Below are 13,756 nucleotides of genomic sequence, written 5' to 3'. Positions count from 1 at the left end.
TCTTTAAAAGATAATTGCTTGAAGCCAAAATAATAATATATTGTGAAGCTTATAACAAGTAAGGGGAAAAAACATGTGACGTTAATATTAATTGAACAAAGGTCGGCAGGTATAGAAATGAAAGTGTTATAAGGTTCATATACTATCTGTGAAGTAATTGAACATAACTTGAAGTAATTTAACATCAGTGACATTTGATCCTTAAAGAGCAAAAGTTTGAACTGGTTGGGTCCACTGTACATGGATCTTTATTTTGGGGCTGCATCAGGTTTTAGCTGTGGCATGTGGGCTCTTTGCTGGAGCACATGGACTCTAGTTGTGGGGTGTGGGCTTAGTTACTCCATGGTATGTGGGATCTTAGTTCCCCAACCAGGCACTGAATGCATCCTCTGCATTGCAAGGAGATTCTTAACCACTGGACCACCAGGGAAGTCCCCTACATGGATCTTTTTTTTTTAATAAGCATAGTCATCCCTCAGTGTAGGTGGAGTCTGGCTCTAGGACCCAGTCATAGACCATGGATATTCATCCATAGTCAGCTCTCCATATCCAGGGTTCAGTATCCATGGATTCAACCAACTGCAGACCATGTAGTATTTACTGAAAAACTTCCATGTGTTTAGTGGACTGGCACATGCAAACTCATTTTGTTCAAGAGTTGATTGTACATACAATACTACACAGTCAGCAGCGGACTGGGTCCACAGATGAGTGACCACAGATATGTAGGGCTGACTCTGGGTCTTGGCCAGCCTTGAATTTTGGCATCCATGGCAGGTCCTAGAACCAATCCCCCATGGACATGAGAGACAACTGTGGATCATACTGAATTTCAACACACCGGATAAATCCCTTCATGGCACAGATCATGGCTGATGTGGTTGGGAACCGCTGTCCTGCATGGTCCGTGGTGCCCATAGATCGATCTTCTGAAAGTCAATGGTGCCACCCTTTGCTGCTTGAAATGTAAATAAATGACTCCAGGTAGGCGCCTCCAGAAAATCTTTAAGTTAAAAGTCTCAGGCTTCCCTGGTGCCTCAGTGGTAAAAAATCCGCCTATCAATGCAGGAGACACAGGTTTGATCCCTGATTCAGGAAGATGACACATACCTTGGATGAACTAAGCCCATGCACCACAATTACTGAACCTGTGCTCTAGAGCCTGGGAGCTGAAACTACCGAGCCCTCCAGCTGCAACTACTGAAGCCCATTGCCCTAGAGCCCGTGCATGGCACCCCATGCCAGTATTCCTGCATTCCTCAGAGAAACCCACACTGAGGAGCCTGAAGGGCTAGAGTCCATGGTGTTGCAAAGAGTTGGACAGGACTGAAGTGACACACACATGTTCACTCCTGTTTTATAGAAGTTTCTCATTTAATTTCCATCTCATCCTTTATAAAAGGAACTTTACAGTCTCTGAGTCTGTTGGCATCTTCCTATAGTTATGAAAACTGCATGTACTGAGTCCTAACAGGGTTCAAGTCAAAAACTCCAGACCCTATTGACTAAATTCACTTGGGAAGACACAGGAAAACTGCAGGTAAAGGGGGGTTTATGCCCACATGTCCGGTTGACACCCAAGCCCCTCCTTGGCATAGAAACAGGAAAAGAAACAGGAAATAGCAACAGGAAAAGAAAGGACTGCTTCATTAGAAAACGCCCATTTATTCTTATTCCTTTGGTTCCAAAGCAGTTTGGCATGCTGGATGGAAAAGAAGCTGCAAACACAAACAAGTAAATGACAGTTCCTTGGCTGTCTCTACAGGCTGTAGCCAAACAGAAAAGAGCCCTAAGGCTTCCCACAACCTGAACAGAACCCAGCTGAACAGGAAGCTGAGGATGAGATTGGAGTCAGCACTTAGAAGGAACACACTGGGGAGGCAGTGGTGATACTGGCCCCCAGCCCAAGGCTCCCTTGCAGCCCCCACCACACTGGGTGCCAGCAGCTTCCAGGCAGGCTCAGGGGGACTGTAAGGTTCAGGGTGTTTGTGGGGCTGACAGCAAGGGATCAACTCACACTGAGCTACTGACCTCGCAGAAGCCAGAAGCACCAGACCGTCAGGACAAGAGGGAAAAAAAAGGATGAGATATGAAAAGAGAGGGGAGGACAAGAACCAAGTTTATAAACAAGGACAACAAACCCTGGCTTCTCCTTCCTTAGCGACCTTCTCAGGGAACACGCTGTCAGTGTTCCCTGAAAACATTGCTGAGAGGGAAAGGCAGGCAAATTAAACTGTTCAGCAGTGAGTTATCCTTGTTTAATGTGTGTATTACATTCTCCTTTTTACAGGCAGCTATGACCCTAGAGTGCTGTGATTTCTGCAAACCAGTTACATGTGCTGTATGTACGTTTATGTTTTTTAATGGTGTCCTGAAGTCAAGGAGTTAGAAACTATCTATCTATATCTATACACACACACACACACACAAATATCAGATGATGAGCTCCCTACAAGTAGAAATCTTGTCTCCTTGACAGACTTGTTGCCGAGGGGGATGGGAGCCAGAGAGAGATGGATTGGGATTAGCAGGCTAGTTAGGGATTAGCAGATGCAAACATATATAGGATGGATAAACAACAAGGTCCTTCTGTATACAACAGGGAATTATATTCCATATCCTATAATAAATGATAATATAAAAGAATATGAACAAGAATGTGTTTATATGTATAACTGTATCATTTTGCTGTAGAGCCAAAATTACGACAACATGGTAAATCAGCTATACATCAATAGAATAATTTTTTTATTCTTTCTTGTGGGGTTGTCTTGTGAATCAAATCCCTTATGATTATACAGTGGAAGTGAGAAATAGATTTAAGGGCCTAGATCTGATAGATAAAGTGCCTGATGAACTATGGAATGAGGTTCGTGACATTGTACAGGAGATAGGAATCAAGACCCTCCCCATGGAAAAGAAATGCAAAAAAGCAAAATGGCTGTCTGGGGAGGCCTTACAAAATAGCTGTGAAAAGAAGAGAGGAGAAAAGCAAAGGAGAAAAGGAAAGATATAAGCATCTGAATGCCGAGTTCCAAAGAATAGCAAGAAGAGATAAGAAAGCCTTCTTCAGCGATCAATGCAAAGAAATAGAGGAAAACAACAGAATGGGAAAGACTAGAGATCTCTTCAAGAAAATTAGAGATACCAAGGGGACAATTCATGCAAAGATGGGCTCGATAAAGGACAGAAATGGTATGGACCTAACAGAAGCAGAAGATATTAAGAAGAGGTGGCAAGAATACACAGAAGAACTGTACAAAAAAGATCTTCATGACCCAAATAATCACGATGGTGTGATTGCTCACCTAGAGCCAGACATCCTGGAATGTGAAGTCAAGTGGGCCTTAGGAAGCAACACTATGAACAAAGCTAGTGGAGGTCATGGAATTCCAGTTGAGCTATTTCAAATCCTGAAAGATGATTCTGTGAAAGTGCTGCACCCAATATGTCAGCGAATTTGGAAAACTCAGCAGTGGCCACAGGACTGGAAAAGGTCAGTTTTTATTCCAATCCCAAAGAAAGGTAATGCCAAAGAATGCTCAAACTACCACACAATTGCACTCATCTCACATGCTAGTAAAGTAATGCTCAAAATTCTCCAAGCCAGGCTTCAGCAATATGTGAACCATGAACCGTGCATGGAAAAAGCAAGAGAGTTCCAAAAAAACATCTATTTCTGCTTTATTGACTATGCCAAAGCCTTTGACTGTGTGGATCACAATAAACTGTGGAAAATTCTGAAAGAGATGGGAATACCAGACCACCTGACCTGCCTCTTGAGAAATCTGTATGCAGGTCAGGAAGCAACAGTTAGAACTGGACATGGAACAACAGACTGGTTCTAAATAGGAAAAGGAGTACGTCAAGGCTGTATATTATCACCCTGCTTATTTAACTTATATGCAGAGTACATCATGAGAAACGCTGGACTGGAAGAAACACGAGCTGGACTCAAGATTGCTGGGAGAAATATCAATAACCTCAGATATGCAGATGATACCACCCTTATGGCAGAAAGTGAAGAGGAACTAAAAAGTCTCTTGATGAAAGTGAAAGAGGAGAGTGAAAAAGTTGGCTTAAAGCTCAACATTCAGAAAACGAAGATCATGGCATCCGGTCCCATCACTTCACAGGAAATAGATGGGGAAACAGTGGAAACAGTGTCAGACTTTATTTTGGGGGGCTCCAAAATCACTGCAGATGGTGATTTCAGCCATGAAGTTAAAAGACGCTTACTCCTTGGAAGGAAAGTTATGACCAACCTAGACAGCATATTCAAAAGCAGAGACATTACTTTGCCAACAAAGGTTCGTCTAGTCAAGGCTATGGTTTTTCCTGTGGTCATGTATGGATGTGAGAGTTGGACTGTGAAGAAGGCTGAGCGCCAAAGAATTGATGCTTTTGAACTGTGGTGTTGGAGAAGACTCTTGAGAGTCCCTTGGACTGCAAGGAGATCCAACCAGTCCATTCTGAAGGAGATCAGCCCTGGGATTTCTTTGGAGGGAATGACGCTGAGGCTGAAACTCCGGTACTTTGGCCACCTCAGGCGAAGAGTTGACTCATTGGAAAAGACTCTGATGCTGGGAGGGATTGGGGGCAGGAGGAGAAGGGGACGACAGAGGATGAGATGGCTGGATGGCATCACTGACTCGATGGATGTGAGTCTCGGTGAACCCCAGGAGTTGGTGATGGACAGGGAGGCCTGGCGTGCTGCGATTCATGGGGTTGCAAAGAGTCGGACACGACTGAGCGACTGAACTGAACTGAACTGAACTGTCTTGTGACCTACTAGAATCCAATAGCATCTCATCTGCAAATTAGAATACATTTTTAAAATTTTTACTGAAGTAGATTTGATTTACAATGTCATGTTTCAATAAAAGAAATTATAAAAATAAGAGAAATCTAGTCTCCTTGGAATGAAGAATTTATGCTTTCTTTTCAAGCTTATGGGGCTCACCTTTACATTTTTGCAGCATTAAAATTTTCATCTCCCTTTATCAGTATGTTTTCAACATTTGTTATAATTCTGTGCACCACTGTATCCACCCCCCATGAGCTCATAGGCTCCTGAGGTTAGGACTCCTGTACCAAGAACCGCTCAGGGCCAACCCGCCTAGGGCAGAGCCATTGTCATGACTTGCCCACCATACTTGTTTGTTGAACGAATACATATTTGCTTGTGTAACTGATCAACAGGGAAGATTTAGTAAAGAAGCTTCTGCTTGGATTGGATGGGATCAAGATTTGAAGCTGTCAGCTGACAGGGTCATTACAGGTCACCCAATCAAACTCCCACCATCACCAGCGTGTTTTACTTGCAAGTCCTGGGGAGGTTGCGACATCATGCAAGGTCACATGACTGGATAAGGAGAGTGCAAGGTAATCCAGATTGATTACTGACTTTGCCAAGGTCCAAATAAAAAAGAAGTAAAAAATGTATGAAGCATTTGAGTCAGTTCTAATGAAGTAGATGAACCTAGAGCCTATTATGCAGAGTGAAGTAAGTCAAAAAGAAAAAAACAGGTATCGTAATGCATATATATGGAGTCTAGAAAGATGGTGCTGATGAATCTATTCACAGGGCAGCAATCGAGACAGACATAGAGGACAGACCGTGGACCTGGGGGGAGGGGGAAGGGAAGAGTGGCGTGAATGGGGAGGGCAGCGCAGAACATACAACCATACACAAAACAGAGCCAATGGGAATTGGCCGTGTGATGCACGGAACTCAAACCAGGGCTCTACAACAACCCAAAGGGGTAGGATGGGGAGGGAGGTCAGAGGAGGTTCAAAAGGGAGGGGACGCATGTATACCTATGACTGATTCATGTTGGTGTGTGGCAGAAACCAACGCAATATTGTAAATCAAGTATCCTTCAATTAAAAACAAATAACTTTAATTTTTAAAATGTATGAAGGATATGTATATTGTGAACACAAAAATTCACACATTTAGATATGCATATGGCTACCCGCTCCAGTATTCTTGCCTGGGAAATCCCATGGAGAGAGGAGCCTGGCGGACTACTGTCCATGGGGCCACAAGGAGTCAGACACGACTGAGTGAGTAAACAACAACATATATATAGTGGTAAATTGCACTGTTTTCTGATAATAGAAAGGCTTCCCCAGCGGCTCAGTACTGGGTACATAATCCACCTATGATGCAGAAGACATGGGTTCGATCCCTGGGTTGAGAAGATCCTCTAGCAAAGAGAATGGCAACCCACTCTAGCATTCTTGCCTGGAGAATTCCATGGACTGAGGAGACTGGCAGGCTAGAGTTGATGGGGTCACAAATAGTCAGACATGAATGACATGACTAAGCACTCACACACGCACACACTGATTACAGAAATGATATGTGGAAATGCACTGAAAAAATTCACGAGATGCAGAAATGTTTAGAAAGAAGACAACAAAAACCATCAAAAATTCCACCATCTGGAGCTGGCCATGTTTCACATGACAAATCTCTTCCTATGTTGCTTTACTTGTCTGAGTGCCATGGTGAAAACTAGTCCCACCTTTTTACTTGGCAGAATGTCCTGGAAAAAATGGGCCCTTCTTGTCAGACACTGCCTGGATTAAACAAGGCTGCAGATTCTCTGTCACTCTCCCCTTTGAGAGGGTGGTCTGTTTCCCTTCCTTCTGAGCCTGGCATGAGCACGTTACCCCTCAGGGGCAGAGAAGGCGGTGCTGTGTCAGCTCTGGACCAGCACCTCACAAACGTCCAGCAGCTTCCACTCCAACAATCTGGAGAGTTCTGAATTCGTGTGCAAGAAACAGGCCACCCTGATGGAGAGGACACGAGCAAAGACCATGTGAAAGGCATCCCTGGCGCTCAGTGGTGAAGAATCCGCCTGCCAATACAGGAGACACAGGTTCGATTCCCGGTTGGAGAAGATCCCACATACTCGGGGCCACTAAGCCCACGGGCTCCAACTACTGAGTCCACATGCCCCAAGTCCTGAGGCCCATGAGCCCCGGAGCCTGTGCTCTGCAACAAGCGAAGTCGCCGCAATGGGAAGCCTGCGCACTGCAGCTAGAGAGCAGCCCCTGCTCGCTGCAACGAGAGAAGAGCCGGGGCAGCAGCAAAGACCCAGCACGGCCAGAACTAAAAATAAATGACTTTCTTTAAAAGACCGTGTGGAGACTCTGAGATGATGGCACAAGGGATGGGCTTTGCCATCTCAGCCTGCCAAGTGAGTCCACCCTCCAACTGCCCTCACCAAGATGGCAGCCATGGGCAAAGACCATATGGACCCCTGCCAGCCCAGCTGACACCACATGGAGCAGGAGAACTTCCCACCTGATCCCAGCCAACTCTCAGAATCACAAGAGAAGATAACATGGTGGTTGTGTCTCTGGATTTCAGGGTAGAGGTGTGGAGAGGGGCGGGCGTGATGGCACAGCAATAGATAACTGAGACAGCTAGCAATAACCTTCCAACTCTTTTGAGAAGCATCAAAACTAAATCTAAGAACTAAATCTGAAATTAAATTGCAAAGCTGCAGACCATGTGCTGTTCATCACTGATAAAGTGAAAAGAACATGGATCTAAAGAGGGTACAGCCAGGTTTAAAGGGGCTTCCCTGGTGGTTCAGACAGTAAAGAATTTGCCTGCAATGCAGGAGACCTGGATTTGATTCCTGGCTAGGGAAGAGCCCCTGGAGAATGGAATAGCTACCCACTCCGGTATCCCAGCCTGAAGAATCCCAAGGAGAGAGGAGCCCTGTGGGCCACAGTCCATGGGGTCACAAAGAGTCAAACATGACTGCGCAACGAACACAACTGCAACCAGGTTTAGAACAGACTGAGCTACTTAGGAGCTGTTTAACCTCGAGAATAAGTCGCTCAACCTGCTTGCTCCTCCAACCTCTATCGTAAAATAGGGTCATTGCTGATGTCAATTTCCGGGGCTTCTGAGAAAGGGCAGATGAAACCATGTAAGGAAAGATGCTTTTTACCCATAAGTAGGGTTGTTTTTGCCTCTTTTCTTTGAGCTTAGAGATTTGCTGATCATGAACAGTGACTTTTAAAAGAGAGCACTGCTCAGTTCTAATGAGGTGGATGAACCTAGAGCTTATTATACAGAGTGAAGTAAGTCAGAGTGAAGTGAGTCAGAAAAACATTGCATATTAACGCATATATACGGAATTTATAAGAATGCCCTGATGAACCTGTTTGCAGGGCAGCAATGGAGACGCAGACTAGAGAACAGACTTGTAGACATGGAGAGGGAAGGAGGCGGGGGACGAAAGGAGAGAGTGGCGTGGAAACATCTACGTCACCATATGTGAAATAAACAGCCCGTGGGAATTTGCTGTACTACTCAGGGAGCTCAGACTTGGTGCTCTGTGATGATCTAGAGGGGTGGGATGAGGCGGGAGGGAGTTTCAAGAGGGAGGGGATATATGTATACCTATGGCTGATTCATGTTGATATATGGCAGAAGCCAAGACAATATTATAAAGCAATTATCTTCCAATTAAAAAAAAATTTTTTTTTTTAAAAGAGAACCCTGTTGTCTCCTCTCTTGGAAAGACAAGAGGAGGCCAGACCTTGGTTATTGCAAAGTAACATTTTATCCACATGACATCCAAGAAAGGACTCCAAGGAAGGCCATCATGTGTTCAGTATTTTAAGCCATTTCTCAAAATTCTGTAGAAGAGGCCAGAGAGCTCGGGGGAGACTCTTTCCTGTGAGCGCTGACCCTACTCACGAAGGCTGCATCTTAGGGTTCCCTGAGTCCCCACCTACTAAAACCAGCATCTTTGGGACCTAGGATTTCAACAAAAGAATTAGTGGAGGCAGGGTTTGGGAACCACAGCAATGAATAAACGTAGTCTCTGCACTCTGGACCCAGACCTGCCGCACCAGGAATGGGACCTCAGAAATCTGCCTTTTATTAAGTTCTCCAAGTGCTTGACATTCATGCATTCTTAAGACCCATCAGACCTTGCCTGGATCAAACAGGAACATTTAGAAAAAAGCAACGAGAGGGAAAAGGTATCATGATATCCCAGGACCCAAGGAGAGAAGAAGTATTATACTCACCACCCCAGGAGGTGTTTCCAACAGAGCAATCCACCTGTTTGGCTCAAGCTCAGGACTGGCCGGAAGGCAGCTCTGTGGTCCCCGTGCTGTGAAAACAGCCTTCCAGCAGCTCTTTGGCAGTGTTTCTCAGCTCACTGGGGGCTGGATGACAAATCCTGGTCTTGTCCTGACATGTAAAGCCCTGGAGCGAGGGAGGGAGGGAGAGAGGAAGGGAGTGTGTGTGTAGATGTGGCCCTGGGGTTACTTCTGTGCGAACACACGGCCAGCAGAGGAGAGAAACAGCACAGCTCTCTGTCCGCGGACTAGAGCAGGGAGGCAAGGGTGGCTGGTGGGTCAGACAGACCAGGATTCAAACCCAACTTCTAATCTCACTCTTAACAACAAATACTGGGTTGGCCAAAAAGTTCTTTTGAGTTTTCCATAGGCTTTTAGCAGAAAACCTTGAACTTTCTGGCCAACTCAATACATCTTTGATAGTTCAGAGATAAAAATGAAAAAAACAAAAGAGGATTATTGTCATAATCCTCAACAGAAGGACTTCTCAGCACTGGGGACTTTCCTGGTGGCACAGTGGATAATAATCTGCCTGCCAAGGGAGGGGACGTGGGTTCAATCCCTGATCCGGGAAGACCCCATGCGCTGTGGAACAACTCAGCCCTTGCACCACAACTACCGAGCCTACATTCTGCAACTACTGAGCCTACGTCCTGCAACTACTGAGCCCAGGTGCCTAGAGCCTGTGCTCGGCAACGGGAGAAGCCACCACAATGAGCGCCGCACCCCATGCACTCAACAAAGAGCAGCCCTCACTCGCTGCAACTAGAGAAAACCCCACACACTGCAATGAAGACCCAGCAGAGTCAGAAATAAATAATAATTTTAAAAAAATCTCAGAGCCTGTGAAGGAAAATAACTTAAAATGTCCGCTACAGGAAAGTGAAAATCTGTGGACATGAGGGGGAAAAGTAAAGGTTAACAACCAGATGAGAACTTGGGGGAAAGTGTTTGCAACACAAGACTACCAACAAAGGATTAACACTCAAACTAACTACTCCCATGCTGCTAAGTCACTTCAGTCGTGTCCGACTCTGTGCGACCCCATAGATGGCAGCCCACTAGGCTCCTCCATCCCTGGGATTCTCCAGGCAAGAACACTGGAGTGGGTTGCCATTTCCTTCTCTAGTGCATGAAAGTGAAAAGTGAAAATGAAGTCTCTCAGTCGTCCCCGACTTTTAGCGCCACCAAGGACTGCAGCCTACAAGGCTCCTCCGTCCATGGGATTTTCCAGGCAAGAGTACTGGAGTGGGGTGCCATTGCCTTCTGCGAACCAGTCCCATAAATTCAAGCAAAAACTAGGCAAAGGATGTGAATAAACAGGCCACAGAAAAAGAAGAAAGACAGCCAACAAACAAGAAAACTATGTTCAGGATTACCAATAATCAAAGAAATATAACTTGGCATAATAGGGAGGTAACATGCTTTGATAGAGACTAAAAGCAATGGCACCCCACTCCAGTACTCTTGCCTGGAAAATCCCATGGATGGAGGAGCCTGGTAGGCTGCAGTCCATGGGGTCGCTAAGCATCAGACCTGACTGAGTGACTTCACTTTCACTTTTCACTTTCATGTACTGGAGAAGGAAATGGCAACCCACTCCAGGGTTCTTGCCTGGAGAATCCCAGGGATGGGGGAGCCTGGTGGGCTGCTATTTATGGGGTCACACAGAGTTGGACACAACTGAAGCGACTTAGCAGCAGCAAAAGATTCCTAATAACCAAGGAAGTAAAATATACAGAAACAGGCACAGCTGTTAAAAGTGTAAATTGTTGAAATCTTTTTGAAAGGACAAAGTATCAGTATCAAGCAAAATATAAAACTTGCCCTCCACTTATCCCAGCAATTTTATATCTAGGAGTTTATCCCAAACTGGTCTTTGTGCAAATAAATAGCTCTGTGTGTACAGTACAAGGCTGGTGTTTTAAACAGCATCTGTAATCCTGATGAATTTGGACTGAGATTAGGGGACCCCTGTGGAGGAGGTATGGCCCAGATGCTTCCATGAAAGATGACCCCTGACCAGTCGTTGGTCAAGGAGGGGGACTTCACTGGTGATCCAGTGGTTGAGATTCTGCCTTCTGATGCAAGGGACTTGAGTTCCATCCCTTTTCCAGGAACTGGTATGCTACATTCCATGGGGCAAGTAAGCCTGTTCATGGCAACTACTGAGCCCACAAGCTACAACTAAGACTCAACACAGCAAAAAATAAATAATTTTTTTTAGAAAAAGAGGGGTCCAACCAACCAAGCAGTTGGGGCTCCAAAATCACTGCTGATGGTGGCTGCAGTCGCAAAATTAAAAGATGCTTGCTCCTTGGAAGAAAAGCTATGACAAACCTAGGCATCATATTAAAAAGCAGAGACATCACTTTGCTGACAAAGGTGCATATAGTCAAAGCTATGGTTTTTCTAGTCATCATAAACAGATGTGAGAGTTGGACCATAAAGAAGGCTGAGTGCCAAATAATTGATGCTTTCGAACTGTGGTGCTGGAGAAGATTCTTGAGAGTCCCTTGGACTGCAAGGAGATCACACCAATCTCTACAGGAAATCAGTCCTGAATATTCATTGGAAAGACTGATGCTGAAGATCCAATACTTCGGCCACCTGATGTGAAGAGCTGAATCACTGGAAAAGACCCTAATGCTGGGAAAGACTGACGCTGGGAAAGACTGAAGGCAAAAGGACAAGGGGGTGACACAGGATGAGCTGGTTGGATGGCCTCACCGACTCAATGGACATGAGTTTGAGCAAACTCCAGGAGATAATGAAGGACGGGGAAGCCTGGTGTGCTGCAGTCCACAGGATCGTAAAAAGTCAGACACAACTTAGCAACTGAACAACAATAAATAACCAAGACGAACTGAACGATTCTTCCTTGCCATGTAAAGAGAAGTGTTTGGTTTTTTTCTCTTTCTGCTGTGAGGTTGTAAAGCCTGGTGTTGCTATAACAAGCGTTTTGCCACCATGAAGGGGAAATTACCTTCTTAAGAAAACCAACATGTAGAGGAGGGCATATCACAGGGAAACAAATGGCAAAGATAACAGAGAAACAACCAATGGAGCTAGAATCACTGGATTAAGCCCATCCTGAAGCCACCATTTCTGTGAACTTCAGTTATAAAGGCCAATAGCTTTCTTTATGAAGCCCAACTGATACTTGCAGCCAATGTTTCCTGATATAGCCAGCAGAAAAGACTTGGTTAAATAGATTATGATACGGCCACATAATAGAATACTATGCATGGGATAAGAAATACAGGTGGCTGCATAGCAGTATTCTGTACAGATTTCCATTAGCTATTGTTAGTCAGGAAAATGCTGGGGACTCATAGGCATGATGTCACCCATTTAGATAAAAAAGTAAATTGAGCTCTAGAGATACAAATTAGAATCATAAAGGAAGAAGAAGCTTTTATTTCTACCGTACACACTTCTGAATTTTTTTAAGGTTTTAACAATAAGTAAGTGTAAAAAGCAGAGACATCACTTTGCCAACAAAGGTCCGTATAGTCAAAGCTGTGGTGTTTCCAGTAGTCATGTACAGATGTGAGAGTTGGACTATAAGGAAAGCTGAGTGCCTAAGAATTGATGCTTTTGAACTGTGGTACTGGAGAAGACTCTTGAGAGTCCCCTGGACTGCAGGGAGATACAACCAGTCAATCCTAAAGGAAATCAATCCTGAATATTCATTGGAAAGACTGATGCTGAAGCTCCAATACTTTGGCCACATGATGAGAAGAGCTGACTCATTGGAAAAGACCCTGATGCTGGGAAAGATTGAGGGCAAGAGGAGAAGGGGGTGACAGAAGATGAGATGGTTGGATGGTACCACCAACTCAAAGGACACAAGTTTGAGCAAACTCTGGGATATAGTGAAGGACAGGGAAGCCTGGTTGTGTTGCAGTCCATGGGGTCACAAAGAGTTGTACACAAGTTAGTGAAGAACAACAACTTTTAAAATATATGAATATGCATAAATATATATTTCAGTTTGGGAACTCTGAAGTGCTCTAGGTAACACTATTTTTTAAGTATGATATTAAAAATAGATATTTAAACCGACATTTAAACAGAAAATTTTATTAACATAGTCTCCAAATGTCTTTTTTTTTTTTTTTACATAAGATCAGTTTGTATAACCTGATGTTATTTAGCTTTTAATCACTTCCTCTGGTTTCTTATCTGTCTGGAAACAGAAGTGTGTCCTTTTATATATATATAATGTGGACCATTTTTAAAGTTTTCATTGAATTTGTTACAATATTGCTTCTGTTTAATGTTTTTCATTTTTTGTCCATGAGGCACGTGAGATCTTAGCTCTCTGACCAGGGATCAAACCCATATCCCCTGGATTGAAGGTGAAGTCTTAAGCACTGGACAACCAGGGAAGCCCCAGAATGTGTGTCTTGATCCCTAAAAGTAATAAAAATACAGACTGTCTCACGGGGCTGAAAATGAGTGATCAGTGCTAGTTCTGGTATTCTGTACTCTTCTGACATTACATTTCCTCAAACGCCCTGGAAGCAGCACCCACCCATCCCCTGAGTCTGGCTCAGGGGCTGTGCCGGGCTTCTGGATACTGGAAACAGCGCGGCTGTGAACACAGTCCCAGGGAAGCCAGGAAGGCCCT

The 13,756-nt window shown here is 44.6% G+C and overlaps 1 protein-coding gene across 1 annotated transcript in view; it reads right to left on the bottom strand.

Moving 5' to 3' along the window:
* The window catches only part of IL1R1 (interleukin 1 receptor type 1), a 134,344-nt gene extending 125,155 nt beyond the window's left edge, over window positions 1-9,189 (bottom strand). Inside the window, exon 1 of the mRNA XM_061431776.1 lies at window positions 9,067-9,189. The gene's annotated coding sequence lies outside the window, so the exon portion shown is untranslated. The remainder of the gene's footprint in view (window positions 1-9,066) is intronic.
* Between the last annotated feature and the right edge of the window lie 4,567 nt (window positions 9,190-13,756).

Source organism: Bos javanicus, chromosome 11, assembly GCF_032452875.1.
Source record: "Bos javanicus breed banteng chromosome 11, ARS-OSU_banteng_1.0, whole genome shotgun sequence".
In the NCBI taxonomy this organism is placed as follows: Eukaryota; Metazoa; Chordata; class Mammalia; order Artiodactyla; family Bovidae; genus Bos; species Bos javanicus.
The sequence above is the reverse complement of the archived record's forward strand: the minus strand, read 5'-3'. Positions and strand labels throughout refer to the sequence as shown.